Raw genomic sequence first — 22,339 nt, 5'->3', positions numbered from 1 at the left:
GCGAGTCGACTAGTCACAGATAACAGTTACACCCTAAACCTAAACCTAATCGGTTCTTTTGTAAATAGCAGCATATCACACCAGCGACCAGCTGCTCTTTTATAATCATTATTAGCTTTCGTTATTTTGGTATTTTACTAGACTTTAGAATCAGGTGTGGGGGGCCAATCTTCGCTTCATTTGTAATTTGCATCAAAATGAGGGTGGTACGGCACGCACACCGAGTACACCGTGCTCGACATGTGTGTCCATGTTTGACGCCGCCGTTCTTGTATCTCGCCAGGCTCGTCCACGTTAATAAACGAACGGCACTTTTGAACAACGTTCTGTTCAGAAACTCATAACGTTATTCAAATATGCTGTTCCGTTAGTCAGAGTCGAGCCGGATAAGCGGATCGTAAACAGATGTGTTCAGAGGACGTGAGTGGGTGGAGTGCGCTCGGCCATTCGACGAGCAAAGCTCGCTCAGCAAGACAAGACGAACGAAACATCGGCAAATAAAATGTTAGAGTTTATTAAAGTTTGTCTTGAAACACAAATTGGCTTACCTTAACGAGAATCCCACGTTGCATGTTATTGTGCGGAGCAAATGTTAGGTGGCTAAACTTTTGCTTTACACAATGACACCCACAAGGACCTTTGAGAAAATGCACGGCAGGATTCTATTTAAGGTAAGCCAATTTTAGGATGAAAATTAAACCTTTACCATAGTTATCAAAACCAACGTTCCGTCGTAATCGTACACTGCCGGGCTTGTAGATCACGTTCCTCTCACAGCCTGCAGCATGGTTTTCATTCTTCACTTGGCATTTTTAAATTTCAATTTGGTTGGTGGCATAAAAGAGGTGTAAAAAAATACATGAATAAATAAAAAGATTAGTATTAAAAAAAGTTTGCGTTTTTTCACTTTTCGTTCTGGTCAGTCCCCCATTAACCGCGAAAAACTAATCAATCCAGGCCCGTGATTTTAGAGTTCTGTGGATCAAAACACATTTTTTTTTTTAACAAACTAATGAACTCATTGGCAACACAAACAAGACTGTCATGAATATGGAAATGCTGATGCCAATCCACTGAGACTAATAAACAAAGATGTGACAGCGGAATATTTTACAGAAACATGCTGGAATCTGATTGGTTACTACAAAATGAAGTCGAAGCAAACTGGATAGGAAACTGACATCACGGGTCATTTATGATCGACAACAGCTGCCGTGCTTGTCAGAACTCTGTACACTTTCTCCTTAGCGACAGATATGTTATGGAATCCTTCCACAGCAAAATGCCAAAATAAAAAGGACAACTTTTCTCTATTTTAATGTAACTGCCATGATTGGAAAAATTTGCTGTGCAGTAAATTTAATAATGCAAAAATAAAAAAAAAACTGCCAATCTAAGCAAACAGCCATATTCTGTAGCAGCTATGTAATGAAGCAAAAATCAACGTAGAATCTTATTTCGGCTCTTTTTCCTATTCGTGATTAATTAGGAGGAAATTAGGATGGCACATTTAACCCACTTGCATCAGTGAAGACACACACACACACAGTGCAGCAGCAGCAGCCCGCTTCTTTTCCTTTTTTTTTTTTTTTTTTGCTGGTGAGCAGCGGGGCCCCAAGGTTAGAAACAAAAATGCTTTCGCTCCAGAGATCTAAAATGAAGAGCTCGTCATGCCGCTGTGGAGTGATAAGATTCAGGCTCTGCTCGGGATGTCACGGCTGTGAAGAAGCTGTAATTTATAGAGGATTTGAAAAGCTTATCTTCGCAGGCCCATGGGCAAAATGAAGAAATATTGGGCTAAAACTGACAAATGCAACATGTCATTGTTTTGGTGAAGAGGAGTGTAAACATGGTATAGATGAAGCACCTGTGATGACACAATGCTGCTTATTATTTTAGGTTTCAAAAAGTGAGTGGTTCTGTTCAAGTCGCACTACACTGGCAGAATTAATTGGAATATGAATAGAAAGGCATATTGTTCAGCTAAAGATGAGAATGGCGAGTTCACACGTCCGCACACACTTGTCATAGTTACTGACATTTTTGCAACTACATAGCTGTGAGAGAAATGAGACTACTTTGTTTTATAATATTCCAAATATTTGGGGGATTTATTACTGCAACCTTGTGGCAGCAGCAGGTGCATTTACTGTATATTGTACACATGAATTGAGTTGCATATATACCGTACGTAAATGTGTATAGACCTATATATATATATGGAAAAAATATATATATGTGACCTTTAGAATTTCTTGAGTTTCTGTGAGAAAAAAAATCATAGCTTCATAGATCTTCATCTCAATACCAAGAATAAACAGCTTGACCTTCAATAAACCGCTTCTACCAGTAAATGATATATTCATATTTTAATGGAGCATAACAGGTAAATATTCACAGGACAGCAGGTGAAAGTCGGTGAACCGTTGGATTTAATAACTGGTCTCGACTCCTTTGGCAGCAATAACCTCAAGCGAGCGTTTCCTGTAGTTACAGATCAGACATGCATGGGCGACGATCGCAATGAATTCTCGACCATGTCTTTTTGGAAAATCAGCGCAGTTCAGAAAGATTCCTGGGATATTTGGAGTCAATAGCGCTTTTGAGGTCATGCAATATCTGAATCGGGTTGGCGTCAGGACTTGGGCCACCCCAGAATATGTAGATTTTTTTTTTTCTTTGAAGCCATTTTGTTTTTGACTAGATTCTGGGTTTTTGGATCATTGTCCTGTTGCAACACACATCCTCTTTTGAGCTTCAACTGTTGGACAGATGGCCTTAAGTGCTTTGGAAAAACATCTTGATATACTTTTGAAGTTATTTAATTGATGATAGCAATTTGTTCAGGCCCCAAAGTAGTAAATCAAAAGACAGCTGTTTTTTAATCCACTCAACAAGTGCAACTGATAAATCGAGTCTTTTTTTTTTTCTTGATTACACACTTCTGCTCCACACTTATCAAAAGGTCACTTGAACAACACGAGCGGAAACAGGGTGTCGTGATGGCGCAAAAAGAAAAAGTGGTCGTCACACGCCGGCACGAGGCCTCATACTGCAGCGTCTCTAGCGTCCATCCAACTGGATGCCAAACTTGTTCTTGAAGTTGAGCCCAGCCACTCTGTGGTGTGAAAACTCATTTCTGTCACTTCCCACAACTCGTTGAAATATTTGAAATTGGTTATGTCGATCGACTGCTAAACAGAGAGCTTTGACTTTTGGCGCATCTTTTTTTTCCACCACAGTTATTAGTCCAATCCGTCAATCAATATTGCAATTAATTGCTTTCCTGAGATAATAAAATGCTTCCAACAACTTTAGTCCCAGTCCGGACGGTGCAATCTGCCATTTTCTAACTTGAATTTGATGGATGTGCTTGTTGTCAATGCAAAGCAGTGCAACCACGCAAATCCAGACCTTTTCCCTAAGGTTTCAATCAAATGTAAACGGAGAAACAGAGTTTAAAAACGTCTGTACCTGCCTCCGACAAGACGCACTAGGAACATTTCTGGGCCTGTCACCTAAATATGTGATGACCAAGACACTCCAAATGTCCCGAACACATTTCCAATATACACATACCAATTTGATTCCCGAGCCCATGCATTGAAATAAAGTAAAACTGTCATGTCTGGGATTATGTTGACCTAATCCAGAAAATGGAGTTTAAATACAGTATGTTATCTCTCAGGGCAACAAAAAGTGGGGTAAATTACATAATTTATAATTATCAATATAATCCCATGGGGTGGGAATGTGCCAACTAATGCCGTCACTTCGTTTTATTTTATTACCATGACCTACCAAAGCTTGTTCACACTGGGCCTATGGAAGAAATACTTTTGCTGGAACAGCTGACGGTGATGAATGAGTCCCCATTTTAACAGAGGGGGTCAACAGCAACTAGAACAACGGAATTCGTGTGGGAGAGCCAGATAGATCGAAAAAAAAAGCTAAACAACACCAGTCACTATTCTCAAACCTATTACATCTAGAAACGAAAAGAAATGAACGAATACGGGAAAAAATAGAATGTCTTTTGTACTTTTGATTTTAAAGACATCTTCATATTGAGTAGGAAAATGTTGCTTCCACTCAATGTTAAGTGTTCTCACGTTCCACATCCTGGCTGAGGCAGCATATTTGTGCCCCTGCGGTCAAACTGGTCAGTGGGAATGTGAATGCAGTGACTAGTGTTTCAAAAAGAAGGGAGATGTCGCCTATGTTAACCCTCTCAGGTTTTCTCTGAGCGCAACAATAGCCGAGCCTTCAGAAGTGTCTTGCCCACTTTAAACGACTCTCTGATTCCCGTGAAGAGGAAAAGCCAAATCAAGCTGCAGCCATGTCTTGATTCTAATCCATGTAAAGTCTTGTATTGCCTTTGGCTAATTATGAAAGTTGCATAGAGAGAGAAAATAGAGGAAACATACGGATTCCAGTTAAAAATGCTGCCAAAGTTAGTTTATGTACTTACTATAAACGGAATACTGTGCCATGTGTGTTTTAAAGTGTCCTTGTATTGTATTGTGTGTGTTTTTTCAATTTGTATCATGAACTCAACATTATGCAATTATTCCTGTTTGCAAGGCTAAAATGAGAGAAGGCAATATTATTCATGTGATTTCAAATGTGTCAGCATTTTCTTTTTTAATTCATTGCCAATTTTCCCAATGGTCCTATTACACTACTTGTATCTAATGGCACACAAATGTTGGCAATAAAAAAAGTTGGCAAAGATGTTAAAGTACATCTAATCATATGGAAATAATGACATCGTCAAATACCAGACGGGTTTTTAACGTTTGAGATTTTTCGAGTGCCATCATATCCAATGGGCCAACGTTACATCAACATAATTAGGACTTTTTTCAAGAGCAACACTTTAACATGCCCCACCCATTGGAAATGCACAGTTTACACATTATGTAGACACATCCACTCAAAATCAATTGAATTGATCTAATTTTTCTCATTATCACATCCAGTACGAGACATTTTTAAAATTTCTTACATGCAGTATATAGCAGTCGAAAACCTTTTTGAAAGTGAGACTTTGCTATAGACACATACACACCAACAAATTATCAATAAAAGAATAGTATGAGTTATTGATAATAATAAACAATATTCATTTTTCTGAAGACACCGATCATGTTGTCAATTACTCATAAAGAATGGCAGACATAAAAATATCATATGTCACACTCTTTTCCAAAATATATGCAAATGTTTCTTTAAATAACTACTTCTACAACATTCCTAGACATTCACAATGTTGTATCACTGATGAGCTATTTTTATAACAGCCCTGCGTGCTACCTGGCGCATGCGGCACCAAATATATATATATATATATTTTTCTTTTTTTTTTTTTTTTTTTTAAACAAATATAACAAAAAGCAAAACAATCGTTGAAGTCGGTGAAGCTTTTAATTAAAAAATGTCATTCCGAACAACAATTCTATTTTGGCGACTAATTTATTAGAGTTGCCTCAATTAGTCTCTTTATGGGAAAAGTCACGACAAGCTGCAGTTAGAGGACAAAAAGAATTGAAAAACACCCTACGGTAGAGCTCCTAAGCACCTCGCAGTTTATTCATTAATTTGCAACAGATAAAACACACCTGAAGGTCTTCACAAGCCTTATACAACCGATCATTTTGTTTTTCTTTTGTGTGGGGGTGGGGGGGGCAGCATTTGCGTGTTTCACAAAATTCACCAAAGCACCGCTTTTGCTCATCAACCAGATTTGTAAAAAGAGGGGACCATAAACCCAACATCTAGAGGTTTAGATGGTACTCGCAATCTCTATTCAGGTTTGTCTGTATGACAGCTGAACAAAAATGGCCTGCAAGGAATATGTAAATGTCCTCATTCATCTCTGCCCTCTCACAGCATTTCACATGCGAAACAACAACTTTGTAACATTATCAGAGAGCCTTCTTTGCATGTGGAGTCTCTCCCCAAGGTAAAATTGGCCTACTTCAGAGAGCATCCTCTGCATCCATCTGTCGTACCCGTAAATTGCATTTGCCTGTGATAGCAGGTTATCTCATCTGTCAAAGCAGGCCTATCAGTTTCACCGTGCAGTCTCAACAGAGGCCATTAACCCTGAAGCGTCATTTTGGCATCAGACATTGAAAGCCGTGATCGCAACATGTCACACGAACATTGGTGACGATTCTGTTTTGACTCTCGGCGATGACAAACAAAAGACCCAGAATAACAATCCAAACACACTGAATATGAAGGAATTAAACTTTTGGATGCATTTCCTCTGTTGCTCTTTTACAAGAGCATTACTTTGAAAGTTCCATTAGCACAAATGTGCCATTTACAGTGCAAAAACAAATACAAACAAAAGGCTAGTACCGCTAAAATCTGCCAGCTACAAAACGTATCATCTAATGAAGGCAAACAGCTCCAAAGGATACTTTGGTGCAAAGATTTTTCAGATGAATACCGCACACAAAACAATACAAGCAAATCAAATTAAAATAGTATAGAAAATGCTATCAAAAAAAAAATTCTACCTATGTATAGGTAAACACTGTAATAGAATTTGTTGACCACCAGAAATGGAACTTGCTCAAAAAGTGTCCTGAACCGGAAGTGCACTGCATCAGACCACAAAGCATGGCAGTTAAGCTACTTCCAGTATAATAATAATAATAATAATAATAATAATTTGCCCTTTATTAGTCCCACAATGGGGAAATTCGAGATTCAAACCCAGGCCTCCTGGGGAGACTGGGTCCTGAACGCGGCGCCTTAGACCACTCGGCCATCCTGTTACTGACACAAACTTTAACTGCCAAAATATTATTTGTCATTTAATTTATTATAATTTTATTATTCATCAAACAATTGGCAAGTTGACTTTATTGATAATTTGTGTATAGTTGTCATGCAAGTTTTCTTTTCCTATTTGTGAATCGTTTGTACATGGAACAATAGGAAAGTAATTATATTGTTTGTTGCTCCGGGGACGTGTTTGAGAGTTGCACTGTTCATACTCATGCGCTCTTTACGTGGCAAGGCAAGTGCCGTCGAACATGATTGACAAGCTGAGTCTTTTGGTCGGCTGAATAAGAAGTTTCTGTAGTGACTTTTCTGCCAGCATTTGAAGCTCATTCCCCTCAGAATTATTGTGCAGTCATCGAGGTATGTTTTGCTGCTAACAACTATGTTTACACTTGATGGTGTTGCTGTGCTTTCTTTTCATTATCTTTGTAAATATTGTATATTGCAGTTGTATATTTATATTTTTTGTATGTTTTATAGTTTGACGGTGACAAATTAATAAATGTCAGCTGTGTAAGAAGATTCGAGACTTGTGATGATTATCTGACGGGAGTGAAACAAACTCTTGAAGAAACGTTCATAAAAAGGCTTGATATTGTTGATATAGCGTCTTGTCTCACATGGATATTTGATCGTATCACGATATAGCTTTTTATTTTGGGTCTATATATTCTTCGTTCTGTTATCCGACCACGGTTATGGTCAGTCCACTTAGAGGGATGGCCCACCACTATTTGCCCTGCTTGGACTAAAGCCATTCTGGTTGCTAGTTTGCCATGTTGAGTATGAGCTTAGAACAAATTTTTTATTTGACAGTGACTTTGCACATTTGATGATAGTTTGCTAAGTCGATAGCCCCGGCAACAGTGGATGTGTGACAATTTGAATTAAAGCCATTCACATTAAATTAGATCACAGACTTTATTTAATGTGTGTTATAATTGAGAAGTCATTTTGTTCGACTTTGGTTGTGATTCGAGCGCCATGTATTTCAATTCAGTCAAGTCAGGGAAGTGACAAAGACTGCGGATCTATCCAAAGTTTTGATTTCAAAACACTGCGATACCGGCCGCTGACTTGTTGGGGAATGAAATCCCTGCATTCTTCATTCGAAGGCCTTGCCTCACTTGGGATGATTCCTTTGGCGAGGCCTGAGCCCTTTGTGACTCCACAATAGAGATCGAAGACTTAAAAGGCATGAATGAACACCAGAGATGGGCACTTTGCGCAATTTTGCCGCTCCGCATGACTAGAGGCTAACGGCAGAGGTTTCAAAATTTATAAACATTTACCGCTCATTAGCTGGTTAATTTCCTATTGACATCCACTTACCGTAATTTCTACAAAACACAACTGATCAAAAGCCACAATAGCTCAATTTAGCCATAAAATTGGATTTGTACATGCATTAGCCACTTCGGACGAATAAGCAGCGGGTCTCCACACAATCAAATGGGTTATTATCTAATTATAAATACCGGGAGACGCTTTTTACCCTTCAAATGATGCCAAACACTGTTATCGTTACAGAGCGCACAGCATACCTCAACCTTTCTCTGACTCTTGTTGTCACACAAGGGAAAAAGCTTGGACTGGGGTCGCACTGTAGAAATGGCTGTATTTATTGTACTTCATTAAACTCAAGATGCTTATTTTGGCTCTCAATTGCTTCTTCACACAGCCATGAATATCGCTTCCATGTTTCTGCCAACTTCAGTCTCACTCACTCTCTCGCTCTCTCACTTTCTCTCTCTCAGTTGAGCATTCAGTTAAAGGGCCAGTACACACAACAGTAAAATTTCATTCTGCTCCAAGTGCAAATATACAATACAATACGAAAACCCACTTCCGTCCTGCCCACCTCCATCCACAAAATAGACAGACAACCGGGACAGATGGACGGACATTGTGATGTTTGATTAAGCATTTGTCGATCACTGAATACATGCAGTCACCGCTCGGGTAGAGAAATGTGTGCAAATCAAGGAATTCTCATATATTATCCATCCATTATCTGTACCGCTTCTCCTCACAAGGGTCGTTGGGGGTGCTGGAGCCTATCCCAGCTATCTTCGGGCTGTAGGCAGGGTAAACCCTGAAATGGTTGCCAGCATAGACGAACAACCATCCGCGCTCACACTCATACCTCGGGGCAATTTAGAGCGTCCAATCAACCTGCCATGCACGTTTTTGTAATGTGGGAGGAAACCCACACAGGCACGGGGAGAATATGCAAACTCCACACAGGGAGGACGTAGCCGGAATCGAACCCACGACCTCTGCACTGTGAGGCCATCGTGCTTCTCATATATTAACGAAGCAAATTTGACTTAGCAGCAATGCAAAATACTAACACGAGACATGTATGACAGAAACAGAACACGGAGCATGAAGGTTGGAACCACAGTGACAAATCATAAAGGGGGAGAAAAACTTAAATTATTAAATAAATTATGACAGCAGTACTGAGGTAGAATAACAACGACAACAGGCAGGCCACTGGTCGCATTTACAGTGGATTTTGAAGTAGTGCAACATAGGTAATAGTTGTTTTATAGTAATGCAAAAAAAAAAGAAAGAAAAGTAAGGTAGCAGTGACAAATCCTTTCCTTGCCATTTCTTTCCTCACAGAATGATTACTAAATCATTTCAGAGGCCGTGGCAGCGACCATATTTAGAATCTTTGTCATGCAACACATTCGTGCAGCGACCAGTGATGCCGCTGAGGATGATGGAAGCATCTTGGAGGGGTTAACAGTGCTGTGACTTGACAGATGTACCTTTTGCCGTGGCCATGTTACTTGGCATCTTTTAAACTTGAGCTACCCTCCACAACTAAAATACACCTTCAAAGGTCCGCAGAAAAATCAGTATGGAAGCAGGTCGAAATAAACTCGCCACAAAAGTATAGATCAAAAAAGTAACTATTTTCAAGGATAATATCAAATGTTTGCATGGAAAGGATCGCAAAGGCTTTTGTTTTCCTAAAACTGATTAAGACCTCAGCACTGCATGTAGTGGGGTGGCGATTTCAAGAGACTCTAGCCGAAGTCGGTGGGCCCTTTATTATGAGAGGAGAAACGAGGCAGAGAGATGATTCCGTCTGCCTTTACTCCACACTTATCGAAAGAGCAATAATGACAACCTGAAGTGACTCATGCAACATGTACTTCCCACTGCTAAGCTCTTAAAGGGACCACTGACTTGGGTGAATGTCTCTTAAAAGGATGGTCGCCACATAAAATGGATTCTGCTGGCACTTTGAAAAATAAGGAAAGCACTGTGTTATTTTTTTTTAGTTTTTCACACTTGGACTAGTTGTGTTGGCAATCGCCCCGCTTGTATTAAAGCATTGCTACACTCATTGCATATTTTGGCAAACAATTTTAGGCCTTGCTGTGGTTCCAACCTAACAGCAGGCTGTAGACTTTTTGGACTTTGAGTTTTGGGAGCAATTGTTTAAAAATAAATAAATAAATAAAAATGCCCAAATTTATTAACATTAAGTTCAGTTTTCAACTGTTTACTTACTTTTGGGGGAGGTGGCAATGGTTAAAAAACAAAGTGCTGCCATAGTTCTGTTACCACTTAAAAAAAAAAAAAGCTGTGACCATCAGTATTTGAATATTAGTGCCTCTTTAAAGCAACACAAGTTCATTGTGGACTCAAGTGTGTTTTATATTATATTTTTATCCCTGGCATTAACTTCTGTTCACGTTGCTTTACACTGAAGCGATTGCAAATGCCCGTTCCTGTTTTTAGATGACATACATTTATCCTGGACTCGATTCACAATGATCACCACTCGTCAGTGAGTCATTTTACATATTCCTTTTTTGTCAATTTTCTAAATGCATTGCTTTGAATACAAATCTCAACACTCTATTCAGGAAATCAACCCTCACAGGGAGATTTTTTTTAGGGCTGGGGTGGTGTGGGGTTGGCACGTTGGGAAGAAGATGAATGCCCCATTGAAGGAGTCAGGTGCTGCCTCATACTGCAGCCCACACTCTTTCTGTGCTGTGCATGGTTCAGGAAAAGCCACCTCAAAGCTCCAGGCGAGGAGTTGCGATTCCGACCCTTTAAGGAACTGCTTGTAATCCACAAGGTAGAGATTACTGCGGTTGGGGAGTGGGGGGTCCTTAAACTGCTTCCCATGGAGCCTCGGAGTGGCTATCGATCCTATTATCAGACTCTCTCGTCCAATATAAGCGATTATGTGCGCGCACAAGCTGATATTCCATCGGGACGTTAAGTTTGTCAACATAAACAACCCTGAGCACATCGGTACGACTTGAACAGACACAATAGCCCAATTACAAACGGGGGGTATGAAAAACGTTCGGGCTATCCACCCCCGCCTCGTTTTCTGTCTCGTGTGCATACGCACAATTTGCAGACCCACAAAACGCACCCTGAATTAGTATGCGTCGGGCACAAGCATCAATACATACGAAGCCCACGCAGTCCCCCACGCCTCCCTCCCTATCGCATTTAGAACACAGCGAGGACACAGAACATAAAAAGAGCCGCTGGAACTCGAACAGTCTCAGCAGTCTCTGCCGGACTGATCCCATTGCAATCGGGTTACCTGTGATTATCTCGGAGCAACCGTGAGGCACCTTCCAACACACCTCCGACACTGCGGAATGTGTGTCGCGCGCGAGGAAAAATATTTGACATGCAATACATTAAATCCACTCGCATGCATGCAGCATTAACAGATCGAGTGATTTGAGAGACTTGCATGACAGAATCGCACATGAGTGTTTTTCCCCCTACCTTTGGAGACGGATAACTATCCATTACATGTCACCGCGGGCTCTATGGACGTGTATTTAGTTGCCCTGGTTCGGGGCTCCTGCCGCTCCCTTCGTCCATCTACTCAATCCAAGATCCGAAGTGCACAACCACCAGCTGCCTATCCGACAGCATATTCCCTTCCTCACTCGACTTCTTCGTTAACGGGGGAAAAAAAATGTCACCGGCAAGATCTCTGATGCTCTGAAAAGCTGCACTCGCTGAGAGCCAAGCTGCGACGAAGAGCTTCACATCCTATTTGTAGTTTTCCCTTGAAGTAGAAATAAGTAGATGGTTGGTTTGGTCTGTCAGGGCTCCGCTATAACATTTCCAAGCGTGATTTCAGAATGTTGCTACATGGCAACTATTTTTACTCCCCGCGACGGAGGATTCTGCGAGCACAATACGTCCTTGGAACTCTTCTCCTGTCTTTGCTAAACGTCCATTCGATCCCAAAAGTTGACCAAAATTCAAAATTTAGATCCACGGAATAGGGGGAGTTTTGTTGGCTTCTGGTGAAGGGACTGGCAATGGGATAGGCGGATAAACTAAGGTGACACACTGGGAAAGGTCTCAGATGCTGCTGGGAGAATGGGCGCGCTTGGCAGGTCAGCCCTCACAGGAGCGCATTTACGCAAACACTTGGAGTGGGGGTGGGAGGTGCGCAATGGCTGTGCGTAAAAGACACAGTTGAGTTGCACGCCCCACAGCCTGCAGTGTCGTGCTGTGTGCAGGAGATTAAGGAGCAACCACGGATTAGTGTCTTCTTAGCGGTATTTAGCATTCACGGGAACAAAGTAGCCTATCAGGTACACTATCTGTTGTTCAAGCGCACCGGTTCCTCAAAACAAGCACAATTTTTCCCCTTTATGCATGTCATAAAAGTTCGAGTTCCCCAAAACGGACGGAACACATGCCGTCAGCCACGAAATATGGTTTGAGGGGTGTTCAATTGCTCTGTATAAAGAGAACCGTGTCCAAAATGTTGCCACAAATAGGTACCTGAGTCAAAATTACGAATAACATCTTCCAGTGTAATGCAGTTATCGTTATACACCGAATGATTATACAGCATTGTTGACTAGCATGACCACATTATACAGACCATCATTGTACATATGACCATTTAATGTAGATGGAATATTGAAACATTATCAAAGAGGTGCAACGTGCAACAATTAATCGACTACTATTTTTAAAATCAATTAATCGTTTTGAGAGAGATATTTAAAATTGTATAAAACCTCAAACATTCAGTCTCCCAACTGACACACACACACACATTGAACAGTAAATTATGTTTACAGTACAGTAAAATACTGTAAAAACAACAAGAAAAAAAAAAAAAAAAAAAAAAAGAATCTTTGCGACCCAGCAACACGAACAATCATGCAAGGCTGTTTACTGAGACAAAATATTACAGACCGTTCTAGTCGCTAATAAAAATTCATTCTCTGCTTAGTATTCACTAATCAAACACGGTTTATATTCCTCATACTGACTGGCTGATCCCATGTAATGCTTTCTTTATTACAGTACAATATCATATTTGTTTCAACATATTAAGTGTAACAAGTGTTTAAACGGGTAAGAACTGGGTCAGGGGTTTGTAAGGGCTTTGTAGATTCATAACCCCCCCCCCCAAAAAAAAGGCAAAATTTACCCAAGTTGTAATTGTAATCGTAAAATCGGCTTTCTGTAACTGGAATCGTGCGTACGTCCACCCTTTGTTTCTCACTAACTCACAGATAGTATTGGTTCAATTGTGCTGGAATGAAAGCATAAATATTGCGTGCAATAGTCCAAAAGAAATGATGTAATAAAACTGATCTACTGTATGGTGTGATGCGTCTGTCGTGAACGACACTGTTGCGAACTCTCCTGTTGTCACTTCAAAAAGCAGGATTTGTTTGTTTCAACAAATTCACATAGCATACGGAATGTGCAACGAGAAAAAAAACACTCTACACGCGTATTTAACAATAAAAGGCATATATTCTGCTTCATTCCATTCTATTCTAAAAGGGAAGAAAAGTTTGGTCCTGAGGCTGTATGTCAAATTCTTGTGTCTATTTTAATGAGCATAGTATATTTAATTTGTATCTATTCATTATTGTTATATTCATATTTGTATTATATTTATTTTACTTATGTGCTTGTTTTATAAAATGCTCCAAAGAAGTTGAATTGTACAGTGTAGATTTACCATTTGTTTGCTTGAGTATGTGAATTAGTACAGCAATGCAAACAATTAATTTTCCAATGAATGTTCAAATTAGTAAAACATTTTACACATAATTCCGTAATTAACTTCGTGAAGCTACATAAAAATGCAGGGGCTTCTTGGGAGCTGAAAGAGCATATAACTAGTATGTCAGGTTTTTCAATATTTATGAAATTTATGGCTACAGTTGAGGCTGTCCTAAATCAAGGTACCACTGAGGGATTATTCCCGATGGGAGACTTGCTCCAAAATCCATATTGACAGAATGTGTTCGATTTAGAAGCTCCATTGTACAGCCGTTTATGGCTGCGGGATTGTTTCACCGAACACCGACTTAAGTGGTATCACTTGAAGCAGCCTAAAATGTAGACTAAAAAAATGAGTAAAAGATACTTTTTGGAGATTAAGTCAGATAAAAATGTGGTTGTCCAAGCCTCCAGCTCATCTCTGCTTGGGGCTATCACCCCAAGGCTATATGTGAGAGACTAGCATAATGTTGGACAAAAGGAATGAAGGCATGAAAGGGCAAAGAATATATTTTTCCTAATCGGTTGTGCCGACTGTGGTGACCTTGTTAAACATCTACTGAACAGAAAGGTTTAGAAGAGGTTTCTGTTGATGCAAATTTTTGTTCACCTCAGTCAAAGTTAATACATCTGTCTTTTTTTGGGGTGTCGCCATTAAAGAATAGAATTCCTGGTTGTGTTTGTGAGCAAAAAGAGGATCATAAGCGTCTTTTTATTCCTTCGGCTCACTACTTTTCTTGGCTTTCCTTCTTATCGAGGCAGACAGTTGGAGATGTGGCTACTGTGCCTGTGTTGCCCACTGTGCCATTTATCTGAGTTTAGATCCTCTTTTCAAATACACTCCGAGCAACATTCAGAGTTAAAAGAGAGCGATCCATCTAGGAAAAGACTCCCCACACCACCCTTCCTCTAGCCAGCACATGCTTGCCTCTGAAATGGGCATAAACAACAAATTGTTCACGTGTGACTTTTTAAATTGTTATTCTTCTTGGTAATAAGATTTGATTTGACTTGAGCTTTCAACTCATAATGTGAGTCCTTTCAGCACTCACTGAACATAACTTTCCAAAATCGCTACCCCAGCTGAGCAATTTTGCTGACCATGTCTATCCGATAATGACCTCAGAGACGTTATATTTTAATGGCTACTTGAAGGATAATAACAGAGAATGTCGCAGAGCTCATCTCTCGCAATGGTCTCCTGATCACCACAATCCACTCAATATATTTGAATGACCTCCACTGCCACAAAATCGCGATCCCGGTAGAAAAAAATTGCGATGATGGAGCGGGACATTTGTTTAATGAATACACTGCTGACAAAGCTGCGACAACTACTGTTCTCTTGGCAGTAGATTTTAATAATGCCGCTGAATGTTCGGCCATCGTATTTACGTACCGCATAAAATAAAAGCAAGTAAAAGAATATTTTTCTGAACCCCTGAACATCTGTCTTTTGTTTGCGCTGTGGTGCGCTGCATTCTACTCCCACAATACAAAAAGCACTTGAGCGTGACAAAATATTACTTCAGGAAGTATCAAAGCAATAAGAAAACAATAGTTCTTTTCATGTGCGATAAACCACAACTCTAAAAGATTAATTCATCAAAGTATATAAACATAAAAAATGCATGGACTAAATAAACAACAGTAATGGAAATGCCGTGGAAACAAGAAATAATGCAGAGTAAATATCGGCTGAACACAATTGTTGACACATTGATGCCAAGCTGAAGTGGCATGAGGGTGTCCGGGTGCGCCCTTAAAGCTAGGGTGTAAAACTCGGTCATCCAAAATGGACTCAGAGTCATTGGGAGGAGCCAGATGAGGTGGCTCGGGCATCTGATTCGGCTGACTCCTTCCCTTTTGACGTGTTCTGAGCATGGCCCACCTGCGAGAGGCCACGAAGAAGACCCAGAACACGCTGGAGAGAATATGTCACCCGGCTGGCCATGGAAGGCGTTGGGATCCCTCCAGGAGAGTTGGAAGATGTGTCTGGGCAGAGGGGCTTCCTCCGTGACCCAAGTAAGCGGTAGAGAACGGATTGATGGATGAGACTGGAAGCTTTGCTACTTGTAAAATGTGCAAATGTTCAGGCATACATTTTTTAAACATCCGACATATTTGAACAAGATCTAGTTGAGGTTTTTAAGGCACTTGGAGTCATATAAATGCTCCTCATGGTGGTGATGTTGCTCTTAGAGTGTAAGAGGTGAGCGCACGTGTTTTGGTATTTTCTGAGTGAAAGAGGCATTTTCGCATTAACAGGCCTATGCATAGTGGTGATTTCATGAATATTTCGACGTATTCGACCAAACTTGCACGTCTTGATTCCCGCACAAACCTGTTAGGCGATTTGGAAATGGGCTAACCTGTTGCACAATTTGCGCATCTTTGGGACCCAATTTACACATCATTTTTGTGTGTGGTGCTTGAAGGAGTTTTCTCCAGTCCTTGCACCTGGCATATAGACCCAAATTACACACAATCAAAGGCGTGTGCGCTCAATTTGGCTGGACCTTGAACTTTTCATGTTTGCAGAGTTCGTGTCTCTGTCCTTGTGCTGATCAGCAGGCTTTTTTTCATTGTGTATTTTTCCAAGCATTGTGTACTTTAAATGCACTAAATTACAATTATCTTAAAATATAACAAGGCTAATGCTAATGCTATCAGACAAACGTCAGCAGATTCACCAAACACCCTCCTGAAACAGAAAGCAGACAGAAAATATGCTGAGGTGTCAACCTACTCAATCAAAAGGAGACAAGCGATGGTCGGTCAGCATTTTTTATTCTAAAAATGAATTTTAGGGGTAGCGCTCTCCATTCAGACTGTGCAATAGTGAGAGAGAAGGCATTTGCGTGCTTGGAGCTCTTCAGTGGGACCATCGACAGACTTTGCCGACCAAATCATCTCATAAGACAGTGAATGAAAGTAAAAGAAAAAAAAAAAAATCAGCATTTTAACTTTTCCGTGTTGATGCGCTCACCTTTGATCTGAAGCGGATTTATATTCTTCTTACACAAGCACTGTTACATTTTGCTTTGACATCATGTGTGCGTGTGCTCGTGTCGCCTCCACGCTTACTGAGACAGAAATGAATAACAAGCCGGTTCTCTTCGTTCCTTCTGCTTTCAATAAACAAGCCCGGGTGGTGAGATCAATGCACATAGTGAACCTTCATGTCAAGCACTCTGTTTGGAAGTGAGGGATGCAGAAAAGAAGGATGAATTCTGGACATGGCAATACGGTGTGGCATGGCAAAGTCAGGGTTGCAGACAGTGTTAAGTGGTATTTTTATTGTGCTATATGTCACAGGTTGTAAAAAAAAAAAAAAAAGAAAAGTCTGGACACCCCTGGTGTGGCGGTTCACTCATGTGAACTGTCACCCTGTGTCTGCTCCTGTTTTATGTGAAGCTGCACAGGATAAAACGGGTGAGTCATTTGCAGTGGTGTGGAATTGCTCAGCAGCACACTGACATGCGTGAGGAGGGCAAAATATTCAAAGAAGCTCTCAGTGGGATGCAGTGCTACACTAACGAACAGAAAAGATGAAAACAAAGAAATAATAAAGATAAATATATCGTCGTGAATGTTTAAATGAAAATGCTATTGTAAAGATATTTTGGGGCAAAATACTGCAGAGTGCATCATTAAAGTCGATTTGATTTCTAACTTTTTCCAATCTATTTTCTATATTGAGTCATTCAGTAGTTGCACTTCATTTTCCTTATTTTTTTTTTTTATCTTTTTTTTTTCTTGACATGACGGTGATATCTGCTTTGATTAAACATCCCGGAAAGATCTCATGAGGTTTTTCTGCAACAAATTCGTGGTCTTTGGTTATCAGCTCCTGCGGGCACATCATCAGGCATCTCGAGGGTGTCGATATGGAGCACACAAAATGTTCAATTTAATTGAGTTGTGTTGAAAATACTGACAAATATAGTCTCATGGAACCTGTAGCTTAGAGTGCCAACATGAAATACATGTCGTTGAGCATTTAATTATTACGCCTGTGTACCATGCGTGGCGATGTGAATAGTTGTGATATTTTGAGCTGTACAGCTGCTGTCATCAATCGCATTAATCATAAACATCAAGTGGTTTAGTACAATGTGTGTGAGTGTGTATGTGACTGAACAAGCCAAAACGATCGGACGATCTCATATAGCCCCATTCGATCCAAACTCCCATGAAGAACATCATTTTTTATTTTTTTTTTAGGGGACAGCATCAAGTCGTTATCTGAACGATATTTTGATACTTTTGCTACGACAGCACATTGATATTAACCACTGCCTGCTAGCAAGTGACTGCAGAAGCACTTCAGATTTATCAATTGCGACACTTCAATTAACAATATATAACGGTCAATGACCAGAGACTGATGGGCAGCCACTTGGCAGCTGGAATTAAGTTTGTGGGACATTCATAAGAAGGATACAGCAGTTGCTTTTGTCCATGGTTGCTTGAAGAAAAGCCAAAAGCGGTCCTTTATCTTTGATTTGATTTCATCAATGGTGGCAACAAGTGGTAGGAATGAACAAATGAATGATCAAACTCCTGCGAGTAACGCCAGGGGACAGTTGGTTTCATGACTATTTTATTTTGTTAACGAAAATGTTTGTTTTATGACTTTTGTTTGTTTTTGTTAACTAAAATAACATTGGCTTCAATCAGGGTTCTCAATGAACATCCGTCAACCCGCCAAATGTGGGTTAAAATTCATTTTGACGGGTGTTGAACAAAAATTTACCAGCTGTTTTTTCCGGTGATGCGTGAGGCAATTGTGTCAGTCAGACACGGTGCCTTCAATAAGTTTGATGGTTGCGTCGCACGGGCGCACAAGGTGAGCTAAACAATAAAATATGTCTATTGCCACAACATTGACGTACCAAACAACTAAAAGGTGTAATAAGCAGCTAAAACATGAATGACCATAGTTTGGACACCCCCACAAGAATCAAAATCAAAACGAGGACCCAGATCTTAAAAAGAATTGTTCCAAATCAAATGAGTTGTGCTCTGTTATTTTTACCCAAGCAGTAACTCCCACATTTCGAGAGCGCAACCTGCGCGAGCTTGCTAAAAACAGTGGAGCTAAAGCTAAAAAAAAAATGGCTAGAAAAAAATTCTGATTAGATTTAAGAGTCGCTAGATTTCAAAAAAGTGAATTTAGAATCGGCAACCAGTACCCCAACTGCCTAAGATAATCATCTGTCCATCTTAAATACAGCACTTAATTTGAGTTGTTTTGTGCTGCTTGTTGGCATCAAAAGTTCTCTGTCGTAGATTTCCCTTTTACTCGTACCATACAATATGCACGATGAGATTAACAGATCTGCATTATCAACATGGAATTGACAGGAATTTGTATTGTGTGAGAATGTCAAAGTTCATCCAAAGTAACCTTTTAAATACGCTATATCAGAGACAACTTTTTGTTCACATTCTTTTACTGATTCACTTATCCTTTCCACCACCTCCTTTACTTTCTTTTGCTTTAACATTTTTAAACGGTGCCCGTTGAGTCTCTAATTCATTCCATGGCCTAAAACCTAAGTGAATATCTTCTCAAATGGAATTAGGCAGTGAATGAAAGTGGAGTTAAAGATAATCACCCTGAACTTGAACTACAGCCATCCCGGGGTGAAATTATGTTTTTATTATTGTGAAGGCGGCTGACTTCCATTCAATGAATGATTCCATTACTATTGATCTTAGGACGACTGCTTCCAGGGGATCGGCTCTAAGGGCGTCAATGTTTCTAAGTACTGGTATAGGGACATCCGCGAGTACCGAAACAAACATTTTTACGACAGTCCTAAAATGTGATGTGCAATAAGTCAGTAAATTAAAGGTGAAAGCACTTGACATTATGGTTACCCCAGCTAATGGTTTTACCATCAGAATCAATGAAGTGATGTTTAATGGGGGGTGTAAAATGAGCTTGGAGTGATTGATGGATTCATTTCAACCATTTCACGGTCAGAAGGCTGAAAATTACTGACACTAATGTAATTGTTATCTAACTGCACTTATCAAGAAGAACAAGCACCTCATTGAGAGGTCGTCTAATGTCTCATAATGTCAAGAACTCACTTGAGTCGTCATCAAATCAACTGCTGATATAAATGATGACAGCTGTTCTAAATATCAGCGTACTTGTAATGACTATGGGAACGAAATAACGCTATTTGACTTAATATAAATTTGGTCACATTTTAGAATAGAAACTATTCAAATTGGGAAAATATACTGTAGTCGTTGCACAGGTTGATGTGATTAAAAAAAAAAATCTATAATGTACCGCATATTATTTCAGAGCTGCTATGCAGGAATATGCTACATGGTATTGTAAATGGTTAAATTATCTTTACGGTTGTTTTTTGTTTTATTTATACTTAAGCTTTCCAGGCTTTTCTGGTGGGAAACTATAGAAGGCTGACTCGTTAATTCAGAATGCACTTATATATGCTTGTGTGAGTGTGGCGAGGAGTGCAAATTGATTGGCTCACTCTGAGGCGAACACAATACATTTGCTATCAGTAACAATGTGTCAAAATTGAATTTTAGACCCCGCCGCAGAAAAAAAAACTATTATGGTTGAAGTGCTAAAAGTGCACAAAACACATGAGGGTTAACAGTAAAAGTAGCAACTATAGAGGAACAAAAGGAGCACGTAACACGCAAGGAAACAAATAGAATAAACTAAAGCAGACTTTGGTTAACGAGAAACAAATTCTGCAAAAGCTAAACTAAACTAAAGATGCTTGATGGAGCCTAAGCCAAAGGGTGATGCTTGGAACAAATATTGAAACCGAATCTTATCTAATACGATTAGGAATATAAAAGAGCTCTAACAAATAAGTACTTTCTAGGGAATCCGGAGATCTACACGTATATTTTTATGCTCTTTCATTCACACCTGCAGCTACTGCGACATTGTTGATTGTGTCATGGACACAAAATGATGAATTAACTGGCCAGATGACAGTCGGTGACTAAATCAGTCAATAAACCACAGTGACTTCAAGAGACACGTCTTCTCGTGACAGTTGATTTACCTCCTGGTCCTTAGTGTCTCCCTGGGGGAAAGAAATGTGTTAATCTTCCTTCTAGTGAAATACAAAAAGCCACAATGGCATTGAACAGAGCCCCCCTGGGTGGCGAAATAGTCCGGCCCTCCAGCTGAGCCGGACGTCCATTTTGGGGGCATGGGGTGACAAATTAAAAAAACAAAACAAAAAGGGTTCAAACAATCTCTTTATTTTGATTGAATGATAATTAGATGGTCGTGGCCGTATGGCTACAATGACCGGGGCCGGAGGGCAGGGGACTGACTGGCAAAAAAGGGTCAAGTGCCCAGCTCTGGCATTGAAATGAAGTTTTTAGCCTGTTAAAAGATGGGAAGTTAATCTGTTCATCCAGACGGTTTCATTATGGAAACAATGAATCGACGATTCTCTCCCCGCTCGCATCATGAAGCTGTGGTCATGCGGATCGAAAAACTCATTTATCCTCATCCTGCAGTTAGTATTGGCATTATTGTTATTGGCTGTCTTTTATGTTTTCGAAAGCTTGAACTGCATCTGCACCGTAGAATATGACACTAAATAAATGCTTTCTATTCAATTTTCTTCCCTTTTTCTATGTTAGAGTGGTCGTTTCTGTGCCGTATAATAAACAAAGTTGAGTTGAGCGTGTCAAAAGAAGCCGCGCAAGTCAATGTACTGTGAAACAGCAAATGGCTCATTAAATCAAATATGATGTTTTGATCGCTTCCCAGAGACTTGAATAACTGAAGCATTTACAAAGGTAATACATCATTTACACTAAGTTAATGTCGTTCCAGGAGACAGCTAGTAAATCATAAAGCGTTTGATGCAATCAATATTACTGCAATGTGTTAAATTTGCATGCTGTCCTGCCCCAAATGCAGAAAAGGTGTGTGCAGAGTGAATTGGAAGCTTTTGGGTGGGAGCAAAGTTAATGTGGCTCTTTTGACGCTGTTTTCAAAAATGAATATCTTTTCAGTAGTGAAGCTACTTTGTGATTATATTGTGCAGGAGCGTTCACAGCAGCCAAAGAAGCCACTTTTAACCCATATGAAGCCAAGAACACAGAGCACACAACATGAAAAGATTTTTTTTTTTTTTAAGTTTCTCAAAATGTTCTTCCTGCGCATTACTGACTACCAATGTCTGGAAATGTAGAAACTTCACTTTCTAAGATCAAACAACACTTGCAAGCATGGCACTGGTATGACACCACTAACAGTTTTATGAATATTATGAGGCTACTAGGGCTGTCAAAATTAAAGCGTTCTTGCGAGAGATTAGTATAAGAAAATATGAAATATTTTAACTAAGTTAACTCTTAAATCTTTTCTTAAATATTTGATTTACATCTAAAATAATTTGCATACTCTGCGAATTTTGTACCATATTAGCTGTACATCTTTAGCACATCATCTCAGAATAAA

At 39.8% G+C, this 22,339-nt stretch overlaps 1 protein-coding gene across 2 annotated transcripts in view; it reads right to left on the bottom strand.

Annotated features, from left to right (window-relative positions):
• Positions 1-12,244, bottom strand: part of LOC148343448 (leucine-rich repeat and fibronectin type-III domain-containing protein 2) — a 140,322-nt gene extending 128,078 nt beyond the window's left edge. For both annotated transcript variants that reach the window (XM_088293715.1, XM_088293800.1), the window contains exon 1: positions 11,584-12,244. The gene's annotated coding sequence lies outside the window, so the exon portion shown is untranslated. The remainder of the gene's footprint in view (positions 1-11,583) is intronic.
• Positions 12,245-22,339: the final 10,095 nt, after the last annotated feature.

Source organism: Idiotropiscis lumnitzeri, chromosome 1 (genome assembly GCF_059441095.1).
Source record: "Idiotropiscis lumnitzeri isolate Australia: NSW breed Sydney's pygmy pipehorse chromosome 1, RoL_Ilum_1.0, whole genome shotgun sequence".
Taxonomy (NCBI): Eukaryota; Metazoa; Chordata; class Actinopteri; order Syngnathiformes; family Syngnathidae; genus Idiotropiscis; species Idiotropiscis lumnitzeri.
Note: the sequence above shows the minus strand (reverse complement) of the source record. Positions and strands in the feature narration are given on the sequence as shown.